We start from the raw sequence: 23,310 nt of genomic DNA, 5'->3' as shown, positions 1-23,310 counted from the left end.
AGCAAATAAAAGACACTGACAGCTGCAAAACTCTGAACCACTAGAATTTAGCCAAAAGGGTCTCTAGGCATTTCTCTTCAAATAATTTTTTTTCCTCTCCTATTTTGCTCCGATTCATCTTGTGTGTGTTATTTTTTAAATTTTTTCCGATAATTGTGCATTTACAAAATAGCACCTCATGTGCACCCAGCAAATGTGCAAACTATTTCACATTGAAGAGATTTCTATTCCCTAAAATCTGGCATATGTGGTTAAAAGACATGATTTGCTCAGTGTTTTAATGGAATGTGTGGCTTAAAGGGCCAAAGCCCCAGTCAGGATCACTAGCTGAAACGATGCTCAGAATATCCAACCATTATGTTAGAAGTCCAGCATTGCCATTATTAAGTTATCATATTTATTTTGACCGAGAAAAACCCATTCCTCTTAGTGACACAGCAGGATTCTTTGAAAAGACAGAAAAGGGCCATTTGTGGGAAACAAAATGCTAAATCTCGAAACATTATGGATTCTTAATTGTTGCTTTTTTTTCCTCATCTGAGAGACATTTCTTTTTCACTAGCAGGTGTCTGGCTATGAACCTCATAATCTAATTAATTATTGTGGCTATTCATATGTGTGACTTACAAGTAGAATGTTAATAATAATCAAACCAACAATTACTATTAAAAAGAATGAATTGCACATGTATTGAGCTTTATAATTCTCAAAATAATTTCACTTGTTTAACTTTATTTTGGACTCTCCCAATGACCCTGAGGGATGCAAGGTTGGTTTTAGTATTCTTATTTTGTAGGTAAGGACACTGAAGCACAGAGAGAGATGAAGTGAGTTTCCCAATAATGTATAGTTGGAGGGATAAAGTCTTGCAGGCCACATTTGCTTATGGATTGACAGGAGAATGAATGTAATCTCGAAAGTTACGATTTATCTACAGAGTTTAAGGACGTAAACTATCTATACACAGTAAGTGTGTAGTCAAGTGAACAGTCTCAAGACCCAGCTGTTCCCTGTCTTGTAGATTAAATCAGCTGAGAAACTGTCTATCACATCTCCTACCTGAAGAGTCCAAATTTGAGACATGTAGTTGTCTGATAAATTTCAGTTTTGAATCTAAAAGTCCTCAGACTTTCAGAACATGGTATCAGACCATTTTTGCCTCATTTAGGTAATGGGGTAAAATGGTGTTAATGTATTCTTTTTGTGATAAATGTGGGTGACCCATTTCCTTCATTAGTGTCAATAATTTACAATAACATTTGGATAGCACCTTAGTTTGTCAAAGCATATTCACTTATAACATCTGATTCTGTCATAGACCCTGTGAGCCAGGTTGGGTTCATAGTAATATTCCAATTTTCCAGACAAGATACAGTTAGTAAGAAGACAGTCAAGTATTTATGGCATGCCTACTATGTGGCAGGCACTACACTACATGCTAGGGGTACAGTGATAAGAAAAAACAGATGCAATCCTGCCTTTTATTGTTTACAATCTAGAAAGGAGAATAGGCAATCAAATAATCATACCAACAAATGTAAAATTTCAACTGAATGTGATATTGCTTTCATCTACATAGTCCAGCAAAATATTCTACAAGTCATATGTTTTAAAAACATGTCAGGCTTTAAAAAACATGCCAGGTTTTTTATGAAAAAGTTTTTATTACTCTGGGAACCTAGACTATGAGGATTTGGCCTTGTCAAGGAGACCCAGCACAGCTTTCCTGGGGAAGTAAAATGATCCGAGAAGAAAGTCGGTAAGTAAATGGAAAGGGAAGGGATCAAAGTTCCAGGCAGAGGGAAGAGCATATGAAAAGGCCCTGTGGTGAGAGGAAGCTCAACATGTCAACTGGAGGTCAATGTGATTGAATGACACAGCATGGAAGAATGAAGCTAAGCATGAAGCTGAAGAAGTTGCTTCTATGTGAAAGGTTTTAAACTTTAATTCTAATAACAACGAGAATCATAAACAATCTTTCAGCACAGGGCGGGAACAATTGATCTGTGTTTTGGAAAGATTATTCTGGATACAATGTAGAGAACACATTGAAGAAGGCCAAGATGGATGTGGGTTGAATAATTTGATGACCATTGAAGAAGCCCAAGAGAAAGAGGATGGACCATGGATGTGGAGATGGAGAGCAGATGGATTTGAGAGATTTTTAGCAGGTAAACTTCACAAGACTGGATGATAGATTGAATATGGGGGTGAACAAGAAGTAAAGGGTGAGCCCAACATTCCGGGCTTGTGCCACTGGGTCCATGGGTTGTACCATGGAGAGTGCCGTAGTCAGTCCAGATTTGTGGGAAGAAGGCCAAGAGTTTGTTTTGGGAAGTGTTGATTTTGAGATCCTAAGACACCCAACAAGAGAGCCAAGTAGAGTTGATTTTTGAAGGTGGAATATAGAGGTCTGGGCTGGAGATACAAATTTGTGAGTCATTCTCATGTAGGTGATAATTAGAGCCATAGATGTGCCTGAAACCAGATTGCCCAGACAGAGATTATAAAGTGAGAAGAAAAGAGGGTCCAGGAAAGAGCCTTGGAAAATTCCAACATTTAATGGCCAGGTGGAAGAAGATGAGTCTATAAAGGAGACAAAGCATGGTCTGCAAGCCAGAAAGAACACAGGAGGGCTTGGTTTAATGGTAGTTAAACAGAGGGAGATTTTGAAGAATGAAGAAATTGTTGAGTCAAGTGATGCTGAGAGGTTAAGTAATAATAGGAATTGAAAAATACATCCATTGAATTTAGGGACATGGAGGTCATTGGTAACCTTAAGAATGGGAACCAGAAGCCAGACTGCAGTGGATTGAAAAAAGAGTGAGAGATGAGGCTATGGAGACTGTGAAATAGATAGCAATTTCAGTGTTTGGTTTTGAAGCACACTTATGCTCTAAAGCACCTGTAATCAAAGAATATAGTGTGAAAAATAATAAATAATGAAAGCTAGTTCTTAGTTTAGATGAAAAAACACGTAAGAAGCAAAGCAAACTTTGCTTCGCAGTTTATCTCACCTTCTTCTTCTGCCCCCCTCTCCTCCACGCACTCAAGCCGCTCTCAGCCTTCCCACTCCAGCTTGACTTTCCAGGCTGACCCCATGTCCTCTGGCCCATTGGCTCCCTGCCTCCACTACTCAGCACCTGCAACTGCTTTCAGAGAGCTGTCATATTGGGAAAGGTTCTGCAAAACCAATTCTCACTAAATTGAAAATGAATGATAGCTTTGTATATTAACCCTCTGGGCTAGGGGTTTGCTTTCGTACTAGGGATAATTCCCCAGCAAGTGTGAGGGATTGGGAATACTGTTTAGGACGAGCAGGTGTGAAGTAAAGGACTATAGAAAGGAGATAATATTGTGTAATGGAAATAGCGCTAACCTACTGGATAACTCAGAGAAGTCATTTCATCTCTCTGGGACCCCAATTTTTCATTTGTCAATCTGGGATTGGATTACATCTCCAGGCCCTTCCAGCCCTGGTGTTGTTGGTCTCTGTAGCTGACTCAGTCTGTGGCTCCTTAGAAAGGGGAAGAAAGGAGAGAAGGGATGCAGAAAGAGAGAGAGAAACAGGCATTTCTCCTGCCTCTATTAAGATGGTTTAAAGTTAGGTCGAGCTAGAACAGAATCAATTGAGGTGTGTAAATCAGATCACATTTTAAGTGCTCAGAGACGCTGCCATTTTTTTAAAAAAGGACTCCTGAAGGCAATCTTCAGTAAAGTGAGGAATCCTTTTGTAGAAAGCATAAATGCCCCTGAATTTACTCCTTTTTAATTGCCTAAATGTTCATCTATCAAGTTTCCATAGGCACTAGGTACATTTGTGCCCATAACAATGTGTAGTAAAGAAATGGTTCAGATGCTCCGATAAAGATTAATGCTTGACTTCCTCTTTCAACTCTTTCTTATACTGCATTTCACTTTGAAAACCACTTTTCCCTTTGCACTACAGCTTTTGAAATATTCCTTACGAAGTCATTTCATGCAGTAGACAGTGGAGAAGACATGCTGTTACCAGGAGCGGGTTATGACACGCATCCAAAACACCTCTTCTAATTAAGAACCTTAGTCTGGAAACGGATGAATGGTGTCAGCTCACACAGGTGAGCAGCTCTGCGTCTGAGCTCTTGTTTTGAAAGGCATTCCAGGAAGCTATGTGAGGCCTCAGTGCTTCTCTCCTTGTTGGTTTCCCCTCCCGAAGCTGGCTGGCACTCTGGCCTCCATTTACAGTCTGTTCCTTCACTTGCAGAAGACAAGCTGTCCAAATTAATCCATTAGTTAGCCTTCTGCATTAACACAAAACACACGGTGCTCCATGCTTCATTAGTACAGACAAGGTGTTCCAGTCATTGTGTCCCTGCCTGTGTCCCTGTGTCTCTGGGGTGACTGTCCCCAAACAAATACCTCATGCTCTACACCTTTCTTAACATACAGCCTCAGTCCACGGCCACTCTTCTCACTCAATGAACCTGGACAAAGCCTTCTGATCTCCTGCCAGCAGCCCTTTCTGTGTTGATTAATACTTCTGCCTCGCTCCGTGCCAGGCCCAACCCAGTCGAGTTTGCCGCCTCCAACGTTTGCTGCCTCCGATGTTTGCTGCCCATCCAGAAGAGCAGGAGCTGTGCAGCTAGACAGGTCTGTTGGCCCCGGGCCGGCCCTAGAGACGAGATGATTAGGGAAGATAATGATGAACGAAGGACTCACAGGTGAAAAATGACTTCTTTGGAATCTTTATTGATCTACCAGCTGAGGTTTTTTTCATGTGGAACCTAAATTTGACATTTCAAATTGAACCTGACTCTTGAAAAGCTCATGCAATTTTAGACCTGGCAGTGATTTTAGATAGAATCTAGGATATTACCTAATGGGGAAACTGAGACTCAAATCATGGAAGTGACTTGCCCCAAGTAACACAGAAGGTCAATAGCAAAGCCAGGGCTAGGGCCTAGGTCTGATCTCAGGTCACTACCCCAGATCACAGGATCGTTTTCTTCTGCAGGACCCAGTTTCTGTCAATGAGCTAATGTTGTATCCCTGACAGTACAAAAGATAAGGTCAGGCTGCACTGGTCTAATCTTGACCTTGGCTCTAAAAAGGTTAGTAAAAGAAGATGGACAGGAGGAGGCATGATGGCTGGGGAGGCGGGAACCAATCTTACAAGGAGTAGCCAAGAAACTGCTTCTCTCTTAGATACATGGGGCTGGTAGAAGGCACAAGACTGTACCTCAAATGTGTAGTCTCCTTTTGGAGAGGTCTCTCCTGAGAAGTATTTCACTTTGGGATTTATTTCTCCAGGAAGTAACAAATGTGAGGATGGAATTAAGCTCCACCAAGTAGGCCCTGGAAGTGAGAGGCAACGGGGGATGGTACCCTCTCTTAATGGGCAATCCAGGAATAGGATCTGGATTGGGGAGAAATGCAAATTGCCTAGCATAGCAGGGCATACCCCTCCCACAGAGTATGAAATGTCCAGATTCCCCAATTCAAAGGCAAACCACCCTGGGATCCCTCACAGCCCCATCTCAGTGACAAGGTAACACTTTGGCATGCATTAGCACCACAGAGTTCCTGGCATGCAAGTAAATGGATGGAGAGAGGAAGAGGGCTTCAACATCAAGGCTGGGCAAAGACACATTCAGATTGCTTCACATAGCACAAATCACAGATTGTGGAGCTGTGGTCCATGGAAAACACAGCATGACCTCATCTTCTCATTCTCAGCAAACGTTCTTGGATCTCCTGGTTGATAAGAAAGGACCTGCCAAGAAGAACCATCAGGAGGTCAGCTGCACAATGAAGAGTCACATTACTCAAAACAACGTACACAATGTGCCAGGTACTGTGCTAAGCACTAGGCTACAAGAGTAACTAAGATACAGCCCTGCCTAAGTTGGGCACCTCTGGCAGAGAAGACAGATACCCACACAGCTAACCCCAAAGGAATGACATAAAGCCTATACAAAAAGAGGAGAAATGAACTGAAATTTTCTACTAACCTACTGTGATCCAGTAACTTTAATCCATTCCTTCATTAACTCATTCAACAGACATTTCTTAAATGTCTGCAGGAGCTGTGCAAAGAATACAAAGATGAATCGAAAAGATCTTTGCCCTTGAAGGAGTCACATACTACAAAGGAAAGATAAATGCGTAAACAATATGTGAAAAAAAAAATGTTACAGTTGCTATTTCAAAAGTCTGTGCAGGGGCCGGGTGGGGCTGTGGTTAAGTGCACACATTCCACTTCTGGCGGCCCGGGTTTGCCAGTTCGGATCCCAGATATGGACATGGCACCGCTTGGCACACCATGCTGTGGTAGGCATCCCACATATAAAGCGGAGGAGGACGGGCACGGATGTTAGCTCAGGGCCAGTCTTCCTCAGCAAAACGAGGAGGATTGGCAGCAGTTAGCTCAGGGCTAATCTTCCTCAAAAAAATAATAATAAATAAATTTTTTAAAAAGTCTGTGCATACACAAAAGATATTCAAAGGAGTTCATTTTTAAGCATCTCAAAACATCTCAAGTTTTAATAAAAGCGTACATACTGTATGAGTCCATTTATATGAAGTTCTAGAACAAACAAAACTAATCCATTAAAAAAATCAGAAGAGTGGTTGCCTTTGAGCTGGTAGAGGCAGGTTTCTTGACTAGAAAGGAACATGAGAGAACTTCCTGGGGTGGTGGTAATATACCACATCTTGATAGGGATTCGGTTATACAGGTATACGCATTTGTCAAAGCTCATTTCAGACTACACTCAAGATTTGTGCATTTCATTATTTGTAAATTTTACCAAAAAAGAACTCTAAACAAATATTGAACTCTAGGTAATGATACACACGATGAAGTATTTGGGGGAAGGTATACTGATATCTGCAACTTACTTTGAATTGCATCCAAAAAATAGGATAGGTGGATGGAAGGATAGCGGAATGCATAGATGAATAGAGATGTGTGAAAGCAAATACAGTAAAATGTCAATTGTAGAATCTAGGTAGTGGGTATGCAGTATACACTGTACAATGCTTTCAATTTTTCTGAAAGTTTGGAAATTTTCAAAACAAAGTATTACAGGGAAAAAAATGAGCCTTGAAAGTTAAACAGGTATTTCCCAGACAAATAGGATGAGAAGGGCTAACCTAAACCCATTTCCAACTTTCCAACACTCATCTGCCTTTCTTCCTCCTCTATAGAGCCTGGAATAGCTAAATATTTACTTACCTCCTTGTGCTTAGAGTAGCTGTGTGGCACAGTTCTGGTCAATGAAGCATTAAGGGAACTCTGCTGGTTCTTCTGGGAAAGCTTTTGCTTACTTAGTGCTTCCTCTCCTTGACTTGAATACAAATGTGATACCTGGAGCTGCAGCAGCCCCATGCAACCATGAAGGCAAATCTAAAAGAATCAGACTCCCACCCTGGTTTATTGAGCCATGGAAAAAATGTCAGCAGCAGCCCATCTGCAGACTTCTTGCTGTGTTCGAAAAATAAGTCCTTGTTTGTTTTAGCCACCGTTAGTCAATTTTTCTGTTACTTGCCCCTGAAACATTCTGAGCACAAGGCAGAAGTGCAAAACAGCCTGGTTTTCAGGGAATCGTAAGCAATCTGATGGCTGAATGCAGGGTTTGGGGAGGAGAATGTGGAATAGGAGATGTAGCCATAGAGGTAGGAAGAGGCAGATCCCGGAGGACTCTTACGCCATACTGAGGGCTTTGGATCCCCTGAAGGTAGTAGAGCATGGGGGTAACCAGACCAGATTGACTTTTAAGAGCAGTGATTCTCAAACTTTCATGAAGATCAGAATCATCTGTAAAATCCATAAAAATGCAGATTCCCAAGCCCCGTGTCCAGAGATTCTGATCGTAGGAGATGTTCTCGATGCAATGTGCATATCCCCTCTTTTGTCTACAGCTTCTGTGACCAGTTCCATGCACACAGACAGCTTCCTGTCTCAATACCTCTGCAGTTCTCTGCCCGAGGGCTTTCTTGGTCCTAGAAGCATGCTGTGTGCATCCACAAGGCAGGCCAGAAGTGTCAGGGAGTTATGCTCTCAAGAGCAACCTTCGACCAGTGAGGGGCAGGAGCTGCTGGATAAATACTCTAGCTTCCTCACTTATCGGTGGGAGAATTCTGAAGTGTGTGCCTCGCAGTCTCTCAGGTCCCCTGGGGGTGAGTCCCACTTCCCCACAGTGCCAACCTTCTCATTAATATAACTTTTATTGGTTTTTCCTTCCTTTCCTGTCTCCCTTCCCCAGACCCCCACCAGTATGCTACCGGGATCACCTCTCAAATAAACTCCTGGCACCCAAATTTTTGTTTAAGTCTCTGCTTTTGGCAGAACCCAAACTAGGACACTGATTCAGAAACCCGGGGAGAGGCTTAGGAATCTGCATTTTAGCCATCACCACTCTGGAAGTATTCAGACACGTAGACTCAATCTCCATTCCTCTACCACAAGTAACTTTCTCCATTAACACTATCAGACAAATTTGTAGACTAGAGTGAAATTCTTCAGTGGCAAGTGAATTTTTCAGTTGAGTTGACACCAAAAGATTTAGCAAATTCTCTAGCTAGTTCAGTTAATCTAGGAAAAGTTTCCAAACAAAAGCATTTTCAAAGACAAGACCTAACTACAGTGGCCCCAAATTTGCTTGTGACATTAAAAGCAATAATTGGGATATTGTCAAAATTCCCCTACATAAATAAACAAGAATATGGGCCAGCCCCTGTGGTATAGTGGTTAAGTTTGGTGTGCTCTGCTTCAGCAGGCCAGGTTCAGCTCCTGGGCACAGACCTATACCACTTGTCTGTCAGTGGCCATGCTGCGGCAGGAGCTCACATACCAAAAAAAAAAAGGAAGATTGGCAACATGTTAGCTCAGGGAAAATCTTCCTCAGCAAATAAATAAGAATAAATAAAGAATCCTGAATGGTCCCTACCTCATTACACCCAAAATAATTTTTGTGTCTAAATTTATTAATACATAGTATCTATTCATTTAGTTGATTTCAACTGAGGAATTTATCTTTTACTGAAAAAGAGAGGAAAGAAAACTAGATCGTATCAGCTGAAGCAATGATTTTAATTGTGTTTAGGGGCCAAGTAAAAGCTGTTCCCTGTTGCTTTAACACTCCTTTACAAGAGATTGGTGAAAGATTTTGATACCATCCTTTGTCCTCAAATTAGGAGCTGGGAGGAGGAGCTGGTGGGGAAGAAGAGGACACAAGAGGAGCCAGAGCAGATTGTAGGGTTCCTCTGATGAGGCTATCTCAAGAGCCACAAGCACCTGGCCCTCTTCTAAAAATGCCCAGGTGAGGTAACCAAAACAGGAGAGATAGTGTCCCCTTGTTGTAAGCTATGGATCATGAATTTTAAAAAGCATCATTTAAAGACATTTTTAGGGGCTGGCCCGGTGGTGCAGCAGTTAAGTTCACACGTTCTGCTTCTCGGTGGCCTGGGGTTCACCAGTTTGGATCCCAGGTGCAGACATGGCACCACTTGGGAAATGCCATGTTGTGGTAGGCGTCCCATGTATAAAGTAGAGGAAGATGGGCATGGATGTTAGCTCAGGGCCAGTCTTCCTCAGCAAAAAGAGGAGGATTGGCAGTAGTTAGCTCAGGGGTAATCTTCCTCAAAAATAAATAAATAAATACAGACATTTCCAACTGCAGTTCAAGGGGGTCAATTATTCCCAACAAAGAAGGTTTTTAGACTTGCCTGAAATACTAGCACCTCACTAGCGATGGTGAGCCACACACGTGTTCCCTGCACCTCCAGGCTGGCCCAGCATCACATTCAGTAGGGCCGGCAGTCTCTGCACCTTTGTCGGGAGGAATCACAGCGTCATTACCGTGCTGCTGTTATAAGGGGTTATAACCAACGCCACTGAAGACAGACAGGATGTTAGGCAGCCTTCTCATCAAAATCTTCAAGAGTTGGACGGCTTTCTTCAACCCTTCTCGCTACTATCGTTTCACTTGCTGTTCTGAGAGAAATGAAGATGCAAGCTGTCAGAAAGTAAATGTAGGCTACAGATAAAGCTGCTGACTGATAGAGGATAAAAGAAGAATGCAAAAATACCACTGGGTCAGCTTTTCTTTAATCCTAACAGAAGGGACTTAGGAAAGGGCTGCATTTCTACACCTCGGACTAGCGTTCACTTGGTGTGTTTTTCTGTAGTTGAAAAGTGAATTTTCATTCCAAGAAAGCATGCAATGCCATCTAAAAGTCTCGGGAAAAGCTTAGGAAGAGGGTAGTTTGGCATAACAGGAAAATAAGGATCAATTTTACCCATACTTTGAGTTACAAGGGAAAAAGTTACTTTATTCCCTGAACCACTTTTATTGCTCACCAACCACAAACATCTCTCTGAGAGCCTACTACCATGTGCCAGGTGTTTTTCTGGGTAATATGGAGATTTGAAGAGGTAGAGGGCACAGTCTCAGCCCTGGAGAAATTCACAGCATAGTGGAAGAGGAATGACAGGAACCCAAAAGATAAATAACAATTGGAGCATTCATGTGCTGCTATGTGATAAATGGCAACAGCATAGGTCAATAATATTATTACGAGGTTCACATACATATCTCTTAATAATATGACAGGCATCCCCCTTCCTTAGGATATGTTATTACTGGGGGAGAACAGGGAAGGTAGGAACTTAATTGCTCAGAGTAATTTGGATGTTTGCACATAAATGCATAATGATATTATTGATCCTGGATGCAAACTATCAGCAGAAGCAGTTGTGAAACCTGATGGGAGTTTGCACCTGGCAGCCTGGTTTCTCTATTCATCAAGAAGCCATGGAAAGAACCCAAAAGTACCTAGAGCTCTCAGGATATGGCAGTGACTTGAGGTGCTTACCAAATAGAATTAACAGGGCTAGAAGATCAAGAAAGTTTGAGTGACAGTATATAGCAGCATCAAATAGGAAGGAGATTGCTCCTTTTATCTCTAGCCATCAAAGTGCTTCACAAATCAATATGAGAAGCTGCATTTTATAAGTTACACCATCATGGGAGATTGTGCATCAGCATGAAGCAAAGGAAAAAAGGAAATCTAGTCATTGTTAAATTCGAGAGCTATTATTTGGCCCCCAAATAATTGTCCACATTAAAACATTGAATATTCTGTTTATTTACCACGGTCATAAGAACGATGTCAGGTTTCTTAAAAGTTTTGATTAAAGTGGGTCTTTTTTAAAGTTTTGATTAAAATGTTTTTAAAACAGTGAAAATAACAACATTTCCCAGAAAAGAATGAGTTTCTTCCTATTAGCTGTTGAATTGTTTGCTCCCATAACTGAATAGAAACAGCACATCAAAGCCGCCAGAGGTAATTAAGTGATTTGTGAACATAGGTTAACAAATTAGTGCATCATGATGTGTAATTGTGTAATTAGGATAAAAATGCTAGTCTTACCTAAAAGATTGAAAAGATAGTAAAACAAGAAGGAACAGATAAAAAGCATCACGCAAAATATTAGAATGTATATGTTAGTGTCATTTTTCTGCTTAAGACTTAAGAGGGGCTATGAGTGTCTTCTAGATCTTACACATCCAAGTTATACACACTGGTTCAACTACATTCAGTTAAGAGAAGAACAAAAACTCAAATAACCATGGATTCTTTATGTTTTCAGGGTGAATGGGGAGTTGTCCACATGACCTCAAATAACTGAATTGCTGGTAGTTTTCAACCACCAGCATCCCAGGCCTGTGAAAGCACCTAATAGAAAGTTTCTTTGAATTCCCCTTTAGCTCATGTAGGAACTAGATTTAAAAAGAAAAAAAAACCTCAGGAAATAAGGAGTATTCATCTATCATTCTTATTAAGCATTTTCTACTTATCATCCATTGATTCAATACATATTTACAAGACACCTACCTTATGCCACACAAAGCACTAGATTTTTTGAGGGACGTGAAGAGGCATAAAACATAGATCTTTTCTCGAAGAGTTTTCATTTTAATTAGAGAAATAAAGGTTATAAGGCTATAAACATTAGGTGGTAGAGACAAAGTGCTGTAGGATTTGAAGAGAGGGACTGATAACTTCCACCTAGGGAAATCATTTGCCATGTCAAGGTCTTGGTCTTGACTGATGGGTCATGATGGGGGTGAAAGGCTCTGCAGACAGAGAAAATGGCCTGTACAAAGGCACATATAATTTATTATTTATTCTGCCACCAGTTGGGACTTTTAATCCTAATTAGATCCGAGAAAAATAGCCAATTCTGTGTTTATTTCTATTGGCAATGGAAGCATCAGACAGCTGAAAAAATTTGCTCTCACAACAGCCAGTAAGTTAGTGACACAGCAGGGGTTCAGAGGCGCCAGAATCCTTTTAATCTTCAGTGATCATTTAAACAACTGAGCCCCCCAATTATATACAAATCTTGTATTCGAATGGATTTGGAAAAGTAGCCCCGTGAAATGCATATAACATTCTTTCAAGTCTCCAAGCAATGCTTGCGATATTGTAGGACACTTTTGGTCCCAGTTAATAGCTCTTGGGAACAGGGAAGGTGCTCCCTTACCCCTTCGTTGGTTCCCACACCGCTAATATCCTCCCTGAAGCCTTGGGAAACAGATTCAAATGGCTGGCTAAACACAAAGTGAGGATGTGTTGAAGGAAGTTTCCTACTTTCTCTATTAGTTGCAAGAATTGCCAACAATTGTTGGGACATGTGTACGTAAATGTTATAGCAAAGATCAAACTCTGGTTATTAATCCAAGTCACGGCAAACAGGAAGAAACTATTAGCAAAGAGGAGTGATTTCTTTTCAGGCTTTTGCTCTGAAGGCTAAAATTTGTTTAATTAAATGAGACCTTCTGCCCATTACTGACACTAGGACCTTTCACTTCATACCAGGGACCCCACGGCAAGTGAGCCGTTAACACTCAGTCTCAAAGCCTACACCTACCATCATTTCAGCTACCTTGTTTAGTCATTCACACCTTGCCTTCTGGCCACTGTTGTTCGTCTCTTCAGCCTGATATCATTAGCCAGTTTTCTTTTTAACTTTTACATTAAAAAATATGTAGGCACAGGGGCTGGCCCCGCGGCTGAGTGGTTAAGTCTGTGTGCTCTACTTCGGCAGCCCAGGGGTTCGTCAGTTGAGATCCTGGAAGCAGACATGGCACTGCTCATTAAGCCACTCTGAGGCAGCATCCCACATGCCACAACTAGAAGGACCCAAAACTAAAAATTCACAACTATGTACCAGGGGGCTTTGGAGGAAAAAGGAAAAATAAAATCTTTCCAAAAAAAAACCCATATATATATACATATATATATATATATATATATGTAGGCACACCTTTAGAAAAATGCATTTTCCAACGTGTGAAACTTAGAGGTGATTCAATGGGGGCCATGAAGTAGTTTTAAAGTTCATAAAATAAAAAAGTTTCTTTCGTGTGAAAGAAACTAGCTTAAGAAGACTGGAGGGGAAAAACAGGCGTGACCTAACCCTGTTCTTCAGGGGTAAGGGACCTCCCAGGGTAGAAGAGGCTGGTAGCTCACATCACTAATCGCCACTAGGTCTGCTTTTATAACATGCTTAAGCAGTCTGGCTAGTAGGGCCTCCCAAGCTGTCCTCCAGAAATCAAATGCTCTTTTGAGAAGGTGGGAGCCTGCTCTGATGAAAGAAGCACTGTCATTACTGCAGGCAGGAGTGGTGGATTCCAGGCTCTGCTCAGTCACCCAGTTACTGTGCGAGATCTTCTGAAAGTCATTGAATTTCCCTAGCCTTCAATTCCCTCCTCTCTAAGATTAAACTATCGGACTAAATGAGCTTTAAGAAGGGAGACCACATAATTTATTGTAAAAACTGGGACATTTTTGCCAGGAAAACGTTAAACTGAACAGGGTGTCTGCATGGCAAACCACAATGTACACCATCGTGGCAGGACATCTCAAAAGTCCCCTTCTCCTAAGAGTAACCCAAAAACTCTCAATGACTCTCAAATTTAAAGGGAAAATAGACACAGTAACAACAATAAACAGCTACTTTGGAAAATATATTTTAAATGCAATTTCACTGTTATAAACATGAAAGGCAGAAGCAACCGCATGTCAGAAATTAAGAATCACTCAAAACAGTTTGTTTAGGAAGGGGTATTGAATTATTTCCTAGAATCTTTTGAGATTTAAAAAAATATATATATACAAAGAGGAAGATAATTCTATCATCTATCAGTCTATCCTATTTGTACATAACTTTATCTGAAATCAAGGTAAAATTTTTGCACTAAGCAAAAATAAACCGAAATATTATCAAAGGGGAAAGCAAGACTAATTAGCCAAAATGGCAGTGAATTAGGCATTTTAAACTCAATTTTCCAATAGCATCTTCTACTAAATTTCTAGTTAAAACATAAATTCTATTACTATTAATTCTGGCATAACTTTTTAAAACTTCAATCTAAGACTTTGCCTAGACAGACTCTAGAACACACAATACTTTCCGTAACACTGATGCTTTGAATAATGTGTGTTTTCAGCATCTTTAATTTCCAGAGATCTAATGTGGTGGATTGATTGATTTATGGCTTGGGAGTTAGTTTCTGAAATTTTGCAGTTTCACCACCAATTGAACATTTTAAAGTGGGATGTTTAGTGATTTATCTTCTGTACAAAGTAAAGTGCTTTTCTGACAATATTATTGTTGGAATAAAAGACCTCCTTTGAAAAGAAAGCCTGGGAACATTCTGAAAACCTCAGTATAAGGAAGAACATTCCAAGAAACAGAAATTTCCAGCACTGAAACAGATCTATGTGGAAGGATGGAGCTCCCCATCACCAGAAGTATTTCAGTGGGTACTGGATGGCCATCCCTTAGGGCCATAAAAGAGACAATTTTCCATTGGATGAGAGGCAAGATGAAGTGGGCTCTGAAGTACCAGCCAGTTACAAGACATGCCAGTTTTGTGATCCTAGGGCTCATAGGATTCTGACTTTGAATCAGTAGCTAAAATATCTTCTGGGGGCCAGCCCGGTGGCACAGTGGTTAAGTTCGCACATTCCGATTCTCTGTGGCCTGGGGTTCACTGGTTCGGATCCTGGGTGCGGACATGGCACTGCTTGGCAAGCCATGCTGTGGTAGGCAGCCCATGTACAAAGTAGAGGAAGATGGGCATGGATGTTAGCTCAGGACCAGTCTTCCTCAGCAAAAAGAGGAGGATTGGCAAAGTAGTTAGCTCAGGGTTAATCTTCCTCAAAAAAAATAAAATAAGATAAGATATCATCTAACACTGTCCCATGGAACAGCATGCTTGACACACCTAACATCTTCCCACAGAAAGTCACTGCCCTGTGTGTCCTGTCTGTGCTGATGTTAAATTGCTTTTCTGCTGCTTGACCCAGAATGAAGCTGTTTTATTTTGACTCAAGCAATTTTAACGCATATGAGAGAAACAAAAAGCTCTAATAACACATCTCAAGTCTATGAAAAGAATACATTGCCCCATAGCAAAAGAGGAGCACACTGGCACAGGCAATAAAAATTCTATCTCAGTCTTTTAATATTTAGTGAAAGGCCAGAGGAAGCAAAATCAGACCTGGATTGAGTTCCACGCCCAGGTCAGTGGTGCAACGTGGGCAAATGATGAACATTTCCATTGGCAGATTTCCAGGTACACATCTGTACCAGTAAGCGTCTGCCATCAGGCAGCAGGGCAGAAAATATGCAGTGCTCTGCACCATGTTGTGCTGCCATTTTGGGGGCCAAGGAGCAAGGCTACCACTGACAGGACTGAGTACTGCTTGCAGCAAACTCCAGAAATCAAGGAAAAAACCATCACCCTTCTGGAACTTCAGAGCTGTTCTTCACAGTGAAACTGAGCGGGAAGAGGAAGCAACACACAGGAAGGCGAAGGGGTGAGCTAGAAATGCTTCAGCAGTGTTTGGGGACATTAGATGGGGTTTCCCAAAGAAATCAGCTTTACAAAGATATACAATCTTTAAAGGGTACTCTCTTTTCTAGGGGCCAGCTGGTGGTGCAGCAGTTAAGTTTGTATGCTCTGCCCAGGTTCCGTGGACCTACGCTCCACTTATCAAGCCATGCTGTGGCAGGCATTTCATGTATAAAATAGAGGAAGATGGGCACGGATGTTAGCTCAGGGCCAGGCTTCCTCAAATAAATAAATAAATAAAAGAGTACTTTCTTTTCCTTTATAGGGCTGGACACTAGAAACTCGTAATGTACATTGTTTTAAAACGAGGACTGATGTGAATGTCAATTATCTTCCTCTTTGATCATAAAACAAGTATCTCTTTTTAAGCGACCTTTGACATCTCTAGGAATAGTCTTCCTACAAATGTTGAAAGTAAAGGATGACAAAACTCAACTGTTCTCTTTGAATCTTATCTCCAAAACTGGCTAAATAAATCAGTTTGTAATAATCTAAAATGTACCTTGAAAAACTAACCAAATAAAAGACAATTTAATTCTACAAGAATGAAATGTACCGAACAGCTAAATTAATTCAAGGTCAAGTATAAGTATTCTGATTTGCAGGCTTTTATGGTTCTCACTTGGCAAGATACAAAGTAGCCATTATCAGAGGCACTTACTCACCATGACTATGCTCTTTATAGATGTACGATAGGGCCATCCCCAAAGCAGTTTGGTCCCAATAGCAGAGAGATGGGGTCCAAAAGCCTAAATATGCAACTGACCTTTGATGTGGCCTTGGGTAAATCGTTTCACCTTCTAATCCTTGTCTACAAAATTGAGAAAATAAAATCTATTTAACTTGGTTACTATGGTGATTAAATTTTATATGTAATCTAATTATTTGAAAAATGTAAAGAGCGTTTAAAATGTGCCAAACACAAAGGATCTAAATAGACATTCTGCAAAGACATACAAATGTCCAATAAGCACTTGAAAAGATATTCAATATCATTAGCCATCAGGAAACTGCAAATCAAAAGCACAATCAGATACCACTACACATCCACTAGACTGGCTATAAGAAAAAAGACAGATAATAAAAAGTACTGGTGAGGATATGGAGAAATTGGAACTCTCACACATTGCTAGTGGGAATGTAAAATGATGCAGCCACTTTGGAAAACAGTCTGGTAGTTCCTCAAAAGATTAAACAGAGTTCTCACATAGCCCAGCTGTTCAACTGGGTATATATCTGAGAGAAATGAAAACACGTGCCCGCACAAAACTTGTACATAAATGTTCATAGCCGCATTAGTCATAATGGCCAAAAAGTAGAAACCCAAATATTCACCACCTGATGAACAGATAAATAAAATGTGGTATGTCCCTACAATGGAATATTTTTTGGCAATGAAAAGAAATGAAGTATAGACACACGCTACAATATGTATGAACCTTGGAAATATTATACTAAGTGAAAGAAACCAGTCACGAAAGACCACATATAATACGATTCCATTTAAATGAAATGTCCAAAACAGGTAAGTCAAGAGAGACAGAAGCTAGAATAGTGATTGCCTGGGGCTGAAAGGGGGATGGGAAGGGAGTTTGGGAGGGGACAGCTAATGGGTGTGGGATTTCTTTTTGGGGTGATGAAAATGCTCTAAAATTGATCCTGGATTGATGGTTGTATAACTTCATGCATATACGAAAAGTCATTGAATCCTACACTTTAAACAGGTAAACTGTACGGTATGTAAATTATATCTCAATAAAGCTATTTAAAAAAAAAAAAAGATGTGCCAGGCAATTTGCTAAGCACTCAATACATAATGAATGTGAAATGCACATGGTATGTGCTTAATAAATACAATGCAAACACAAAATGCCTCATTTACTTTTAATAAAAGGGAAAAAGAACTTTTAAAAGGAATACGAGTGCATGTTGAATTTAAAAGCCTAAATTAATGTGCTAATTAGGAATAAAATAACCATAACTAAGGCATATCAGCACGTAGTATCGTACTGGGAAATCATTAAACTATACTTGAGTGTACAGTAAGGCAAAGCTTTCAGTGGTAATAATCTTTGGTAATACACTATTGAGTCATAGTGTTATTTAAACAGAAAGCGAAGGTCATTATCAACTGAGAGTTAAAGAGAAAGAGATAAAATCATAGTTTATTGCAAGAGAAGAGATCTGAAGAGGAAGTTATGCCTCTATCTCTTCACTGTCTTGGCTGTTGTATTCTGAGCGTACATGATTCCTCTACTTTCCCGCCTCCAGCACACAGTCACCCTTAATATAAGAAAACAGAAGTCTTGCCTTTCCCCATCCTGCCATTAAAAAAAAATTTTTTGTATACTTCCCTAGTCCTCGACCTTTTCCATTCTTGTGTTAGCCCTAGGAGGCTATCATTTTACAGCCTAAAAACTAGTGCAACTCTCAGAATTATTGATGGGCATGGGTTCCACGGACGAAGTCACCATCCATATCCTGCTGAAGTAATGCATGAACAGCCTAGGGAAGACGCTAACACCTACCTGAGCTTTCAGTGGCCCAAGATCTTAGCATTCTTGTCTAGACTCGACATTACAGACAGAGTAAGATGTTCTGGGGTAGCACATTAACACAAGCAAAGGCAGTTTTGCAAAATGTTTTTAGTAGCAGTCATACATCCAGCCTGCATAGACCGGAGGAAAGAGCTGGTGCTGTCCTGATACCAGCAAGGAAAAAAACTCTGGATGGAAAGCATGTGTGAGTGCATGAAATGTTTTCTTAAAAATAATAGGAGAAAAAAAGAGAGACCACTGTGTGGAGGAGATCCAACAACAACAAAAAAGAGTTGACATTAGAGATAAGAAAGGAAGGGAGGGAGGGAGGTGAGGGTGGAGAAAGAATACAATGGAGTCTGTGAGTGCATTTAAAAATTGCCAGAAAAAGAAATGTTAACTTCAACCACCAAAGAGAAAAAGAGCTCTTTCAGGTGCATCCCTTTCATAAAATGAAACGGTGGCAAGAGAAAGTAAAGTGTATTAAAGATTAATATATGTTAAGGAAAAAATAAGGTGGCAGAGAACAGAGGCGGTACTTCAAAGCACTAAAGAGATAATGAGTGGACATGAAATTATTCATATTGATATGATAAGAGGATTGGACTTGTGTGCCCAGAAGAAGGCCATGACAAGGACTGATGTGCAGCAGTGGGGACAGAAGGACAAAGTGAACCATGCAATAAAACTCAGACCAAAACCGACTGCACAATGAGCTTGGCTAAAGGAGAGCAGCCTAGGAAGACAAAGTAAAATCAGATTCAACGACAAGTGTAAGAAGGAGAGGACCAACTACCATACACCCCAAATAGAAGCAGATTTAAGTGAAATTCCAAGGCATTTACTGAAAGGCTTACATGATTTTGAAGAAATGTGAAGCATAAATATTTAGCTGAGAAGAGCAAGAACTTGAAAATAGAATGCAAGTTCTAAGCCTGAAAAACAAAAATGTCAGTTTGCAATTTACAAATAAGTTTGTGTTCCTTCTTTCATTCACTAATTGTTTTCTTTGTTTGGCTTTGCAACTGGGAAATACTTTCCCACAGCAGCAATGTGATAACTGGTGGCTAAGTTCCAAAAGCGGCCCACAAAAGTCTAACTATTAAAACTCTATCTTCACAATAATTCTATTAGAATCAGCCTGAGGTCTGAGTTCTGGAGAAAGGAGTAACAAAGTGCAAGAGAGAAGAGGAAGAGAAACAGGGAAAGGAAGGGATGAGGACAAAAAGAAGAAAAAGAAAGGAAAGAAAGATGAAGGAAGGCTTCCTCTTCTCTTAGACACAGAGTTTAAACTCTGACTCCAATCCTGCTATCTTTGCTGTTGAACTCATGGTCAACTCTAAGGCATCTACAATTAACACCCTTTAACCTTCCTGAGAGAGATTATTGGAGTTTTAAAAAGTGTGAAGGAGGATGTTTGGTAGCGAGTTTCCTCTGGACAGTTCTCACCATTCCTACTTCTCACAGCCTATGCGTCCTTGCTTCTCTCAAGGATCCAGTGTTTTGACTTGGCGCTTCTGCTGGGTCTTGGTGTACAGGGGTGGGCAGTTGTGTGTAAATTGGAAGTTTATGAGTTGGGAACTATCTATATAGAAGAAAGTTTCTTCATTTATATATAGAGAAATGATATTATAAAGTATAGATGAAGTAAAGATAGAGACTATTTAAATCTTTTAACGTGGGGAAGTACTCAAAATGTAACACATTTCAGAACACTGAATCAATGGATGAAAAATTGTGTGATTACTCAGACATCTATAAGGGATGTAATAATTTAGAGATGTGGATAAATGACAGACATTTAGAAAAAACATGGAGAGTCAACTTGGAAATTAAGGTATGGAAAAACTCAGGCAATTGACAAGATATAAAAAGCAAAAATGGTCAGAATTAAATATTACATTTGCATAAGCAGGAAAACAAGATTAGCAAAGCTATGAAGAATTACTCAGAGCAGAGAAAGAAAATGAAGAGTCTACAAACACCCACTGATTAGATAATTTGAAAGACAATTGTTAAAATCTAAAGTAAAGGACTGAGACAAAAGAAAACCTTTAAAAGGACACAGAAAGTGTTTAAGTTGAATTTTTTTTTAATATACTGTTCCACCAGGGTTACTATGCCTTTAAATTGCACAAGTAAAGAAAGTAGCTATGGGGCTAGCCTAGTGGCGTAGTGGTTAAGTTCATGCACTCCACTTTGGGCAGCTCTGGGTTCATGGGTTTGGATCCCAGGTGCAGACCTACACACTGCTCATCGAGCCATGCTGTGGTGGTGTCCCACATACAAAACAGAGGAAGATCAGTGTAGATGTTAGCTCAGCAATGATCTTCCTCAAGCAAAAAGAGGAAGGTTGGCAACAGATGTTAGCTCAGAGCCAATTTTCCTCACCAAAAAAAAAGAAGAAAGTAGCTACAAATGAAAAATTTTGCTTAGCAATGTTGCTTATTTTTAGCTATCCAGAAGTTATTTTTATTCACCTTATTTCCTAAAAAGATCAGCAATTTTATGATTTGTCATCAACAACATGTAATTGAATAATTTATCACATGTAATTACTAGATGCCTGCACTCAGAAAACAGAGCTGAGAATGTAGTCGACAAAACTGGGTTCAAGCTCCAGTTCTGTCACTTACGAATAATGTTAAGCAAAGTCTTCACACATCAGTTCCTTCATCGCTATGTAAAATAAAGGTCTTGATCTAAAAGAAATTATATGAACTCTTAAGTCCCTTCTAGGTGTGTTTATTATTCTCTAAAAGATAAATTAATATTTCATTTAACCAGTATAAATTATTATTGCAATCTCATCATCAGAGTGGTTTTTTTTTTTTTTTTGAGGAAGATTAGCCCTGAGCTAACATTTGCTGCCAATTCTCCTCTTTTTGCTGAGGAAGACTGGCCCTGAGCTAACATCTGAGCCCATCTTCCTCTACTTTATATGTGGGACGCCTGCCACAGCATGGCTTGCCAAGCAGTGCCATGTCCACACCAGGGATCTGAACCGACAAACCCAGAGCCGCCAAAGTGGAACATGTGAACTTAACTGCTGTGCCACCAGACTGGCCCAGAGAGTAGTTTTAAAATGCTGATTTGTCACTAAGATTTATTGACAGCCTAAAATAATCCAAAATTTGTAGATATAATAGGTAAGAAGAAAGAGAATAGATTATGGCTTTGAAGGTAATACTTCCGCCACTATATAGAGAAAATACTTGGATATTATTCAAAAATTTTAAACATGGAAATTACATAAATAACGAGCAATTATTGTATTAATAATTGATATTAAGTATGTTAGTATATTGCTACATTAACACTAGCTAATTAATATTAATAACAAATGTATTAATCATAGCCAATTAAATGCATAAATGTGTCAAATATGATATCATCTTACCACGATATCATCTTGTGACTCGCTTTTTGAATTTAATATGTTCTCACTTTGGTTCTCTGTTTATAAAATTTACTTCAAGAGCTTCATTTCTAAGGACTCCATGGTATCCCATTGTATGAACATACCATTATTTATTTAAACATTCTCCTGGTTGGGGGCATTTAGCTCGTTTCCAATTTTTTAGTCCTTGTTGGCAAATCTTTGCACACATCTTTATTCCTTAGAATAAATTTTTAGATATAGAATTTCTGGTCAAAAGCCATGAATATTTTTAAAACTTTTTATATTACCAACTATGTATTTCATTTTATTCTTTTAAATGTAGTCTTCACTCCCTGGAAGAGGTTAATTAAACTCTTTGTTGTTTGTTGTTAATAGTTTCTTTTGTGGTTCTTACTGCCACTTAAAAGAGAAATTCAAGTAGGTTTAGAGATTTCGGTAGTTCCCAGCAGATAAAAGGATAGGAGGAGAAATTTTTGTTTTCCTCATCCTTTGTGGAAATTTACAGAAACTGACAGAGAAGGTGCCAGGAAAGAAATTGATTCCTTCCATGTGTGTAGTACTGGGACTGAACAATACAGAAGAAAAATGAAGGAGTAAGCCCAAGAATTTTGGTATCAAACATTCTCTTAACTGGAGAAATGTAGCTGTTTGACCAAGATTTTTAAAAACGCTGGATAGTCAGAATAGAGGTTACCTAGACCAGGACTTGGGTTGGAATTTGACTGAGGAGATGGATGGCAAGAGGAACCCTCCTTGGGTGCCAGAAATATTGTATGTCTAGATCTAAATGGTGGTTACACATATGTAGACACATGTATAAAAATTCATCTAGCTGAACACTTAAGATCCATATACTTTACAGTATGTATGTCATATCTCCAAACAAACAATCTCAGATTTTTGGCATCATATAAACCAGACATGTAGGGTCAACTGGATTTTCATTTTATTGCCAGATATTTTTATATGCTCTGTCATTTAAACTTATTACATATTTACACAGTAAACACATAAACACGATAAGTCAAACTCTGGCAAGCTAGCAGACTGGGTTTTTTTCCTTTTTCTAATCTTGGATGAATCCCTCATTTTGAATCTTTAACAGTTGGATATTTAGGTAGCCTCAAATTTTCGGCTATTATCACTCTTGTACATAAATTTTTGTGTATGTTTTAAATTATTAACTGCAGATAAATTTCCAGGAAGCTGCCTTTCAGTCATCAGAAGAAGAGATGACATGCAAACCCTGTGCCAGCAGTTACCTAGAAGTTAAATGAGGCACAATGTGTCTCAAACAAATAAGACTTTGATCCAACACTGTTTAGATCACTTGGACCACCTGAGAATAAAAGGCTCAGAATTAGCATTATCTCATCTTTAAAAGCACTGGAGTTTGCAGTAACCCCTAAGAGAATAGTGAGCATCCAGATAATCTGCTTTTCCTAAGCATACCCAG

This window comes from Equus quagga, chromosome 7 (assembly GCF_021613505.1).
Source record: "Equus quagga isolate Etosha38 chromosome 7, UCLA_HA_Equagga_1.0, whole genome shotgun sequence".
In the NCBI taxonomy this organism is placed as follows: Eukaryota; Metazoa; Chordata; class Mammalia; order Perissodactyla; family Equidae; genus Equus; species Equus quagga.
Note: the sequence above shows the minus strand (reverse complement) of the source record.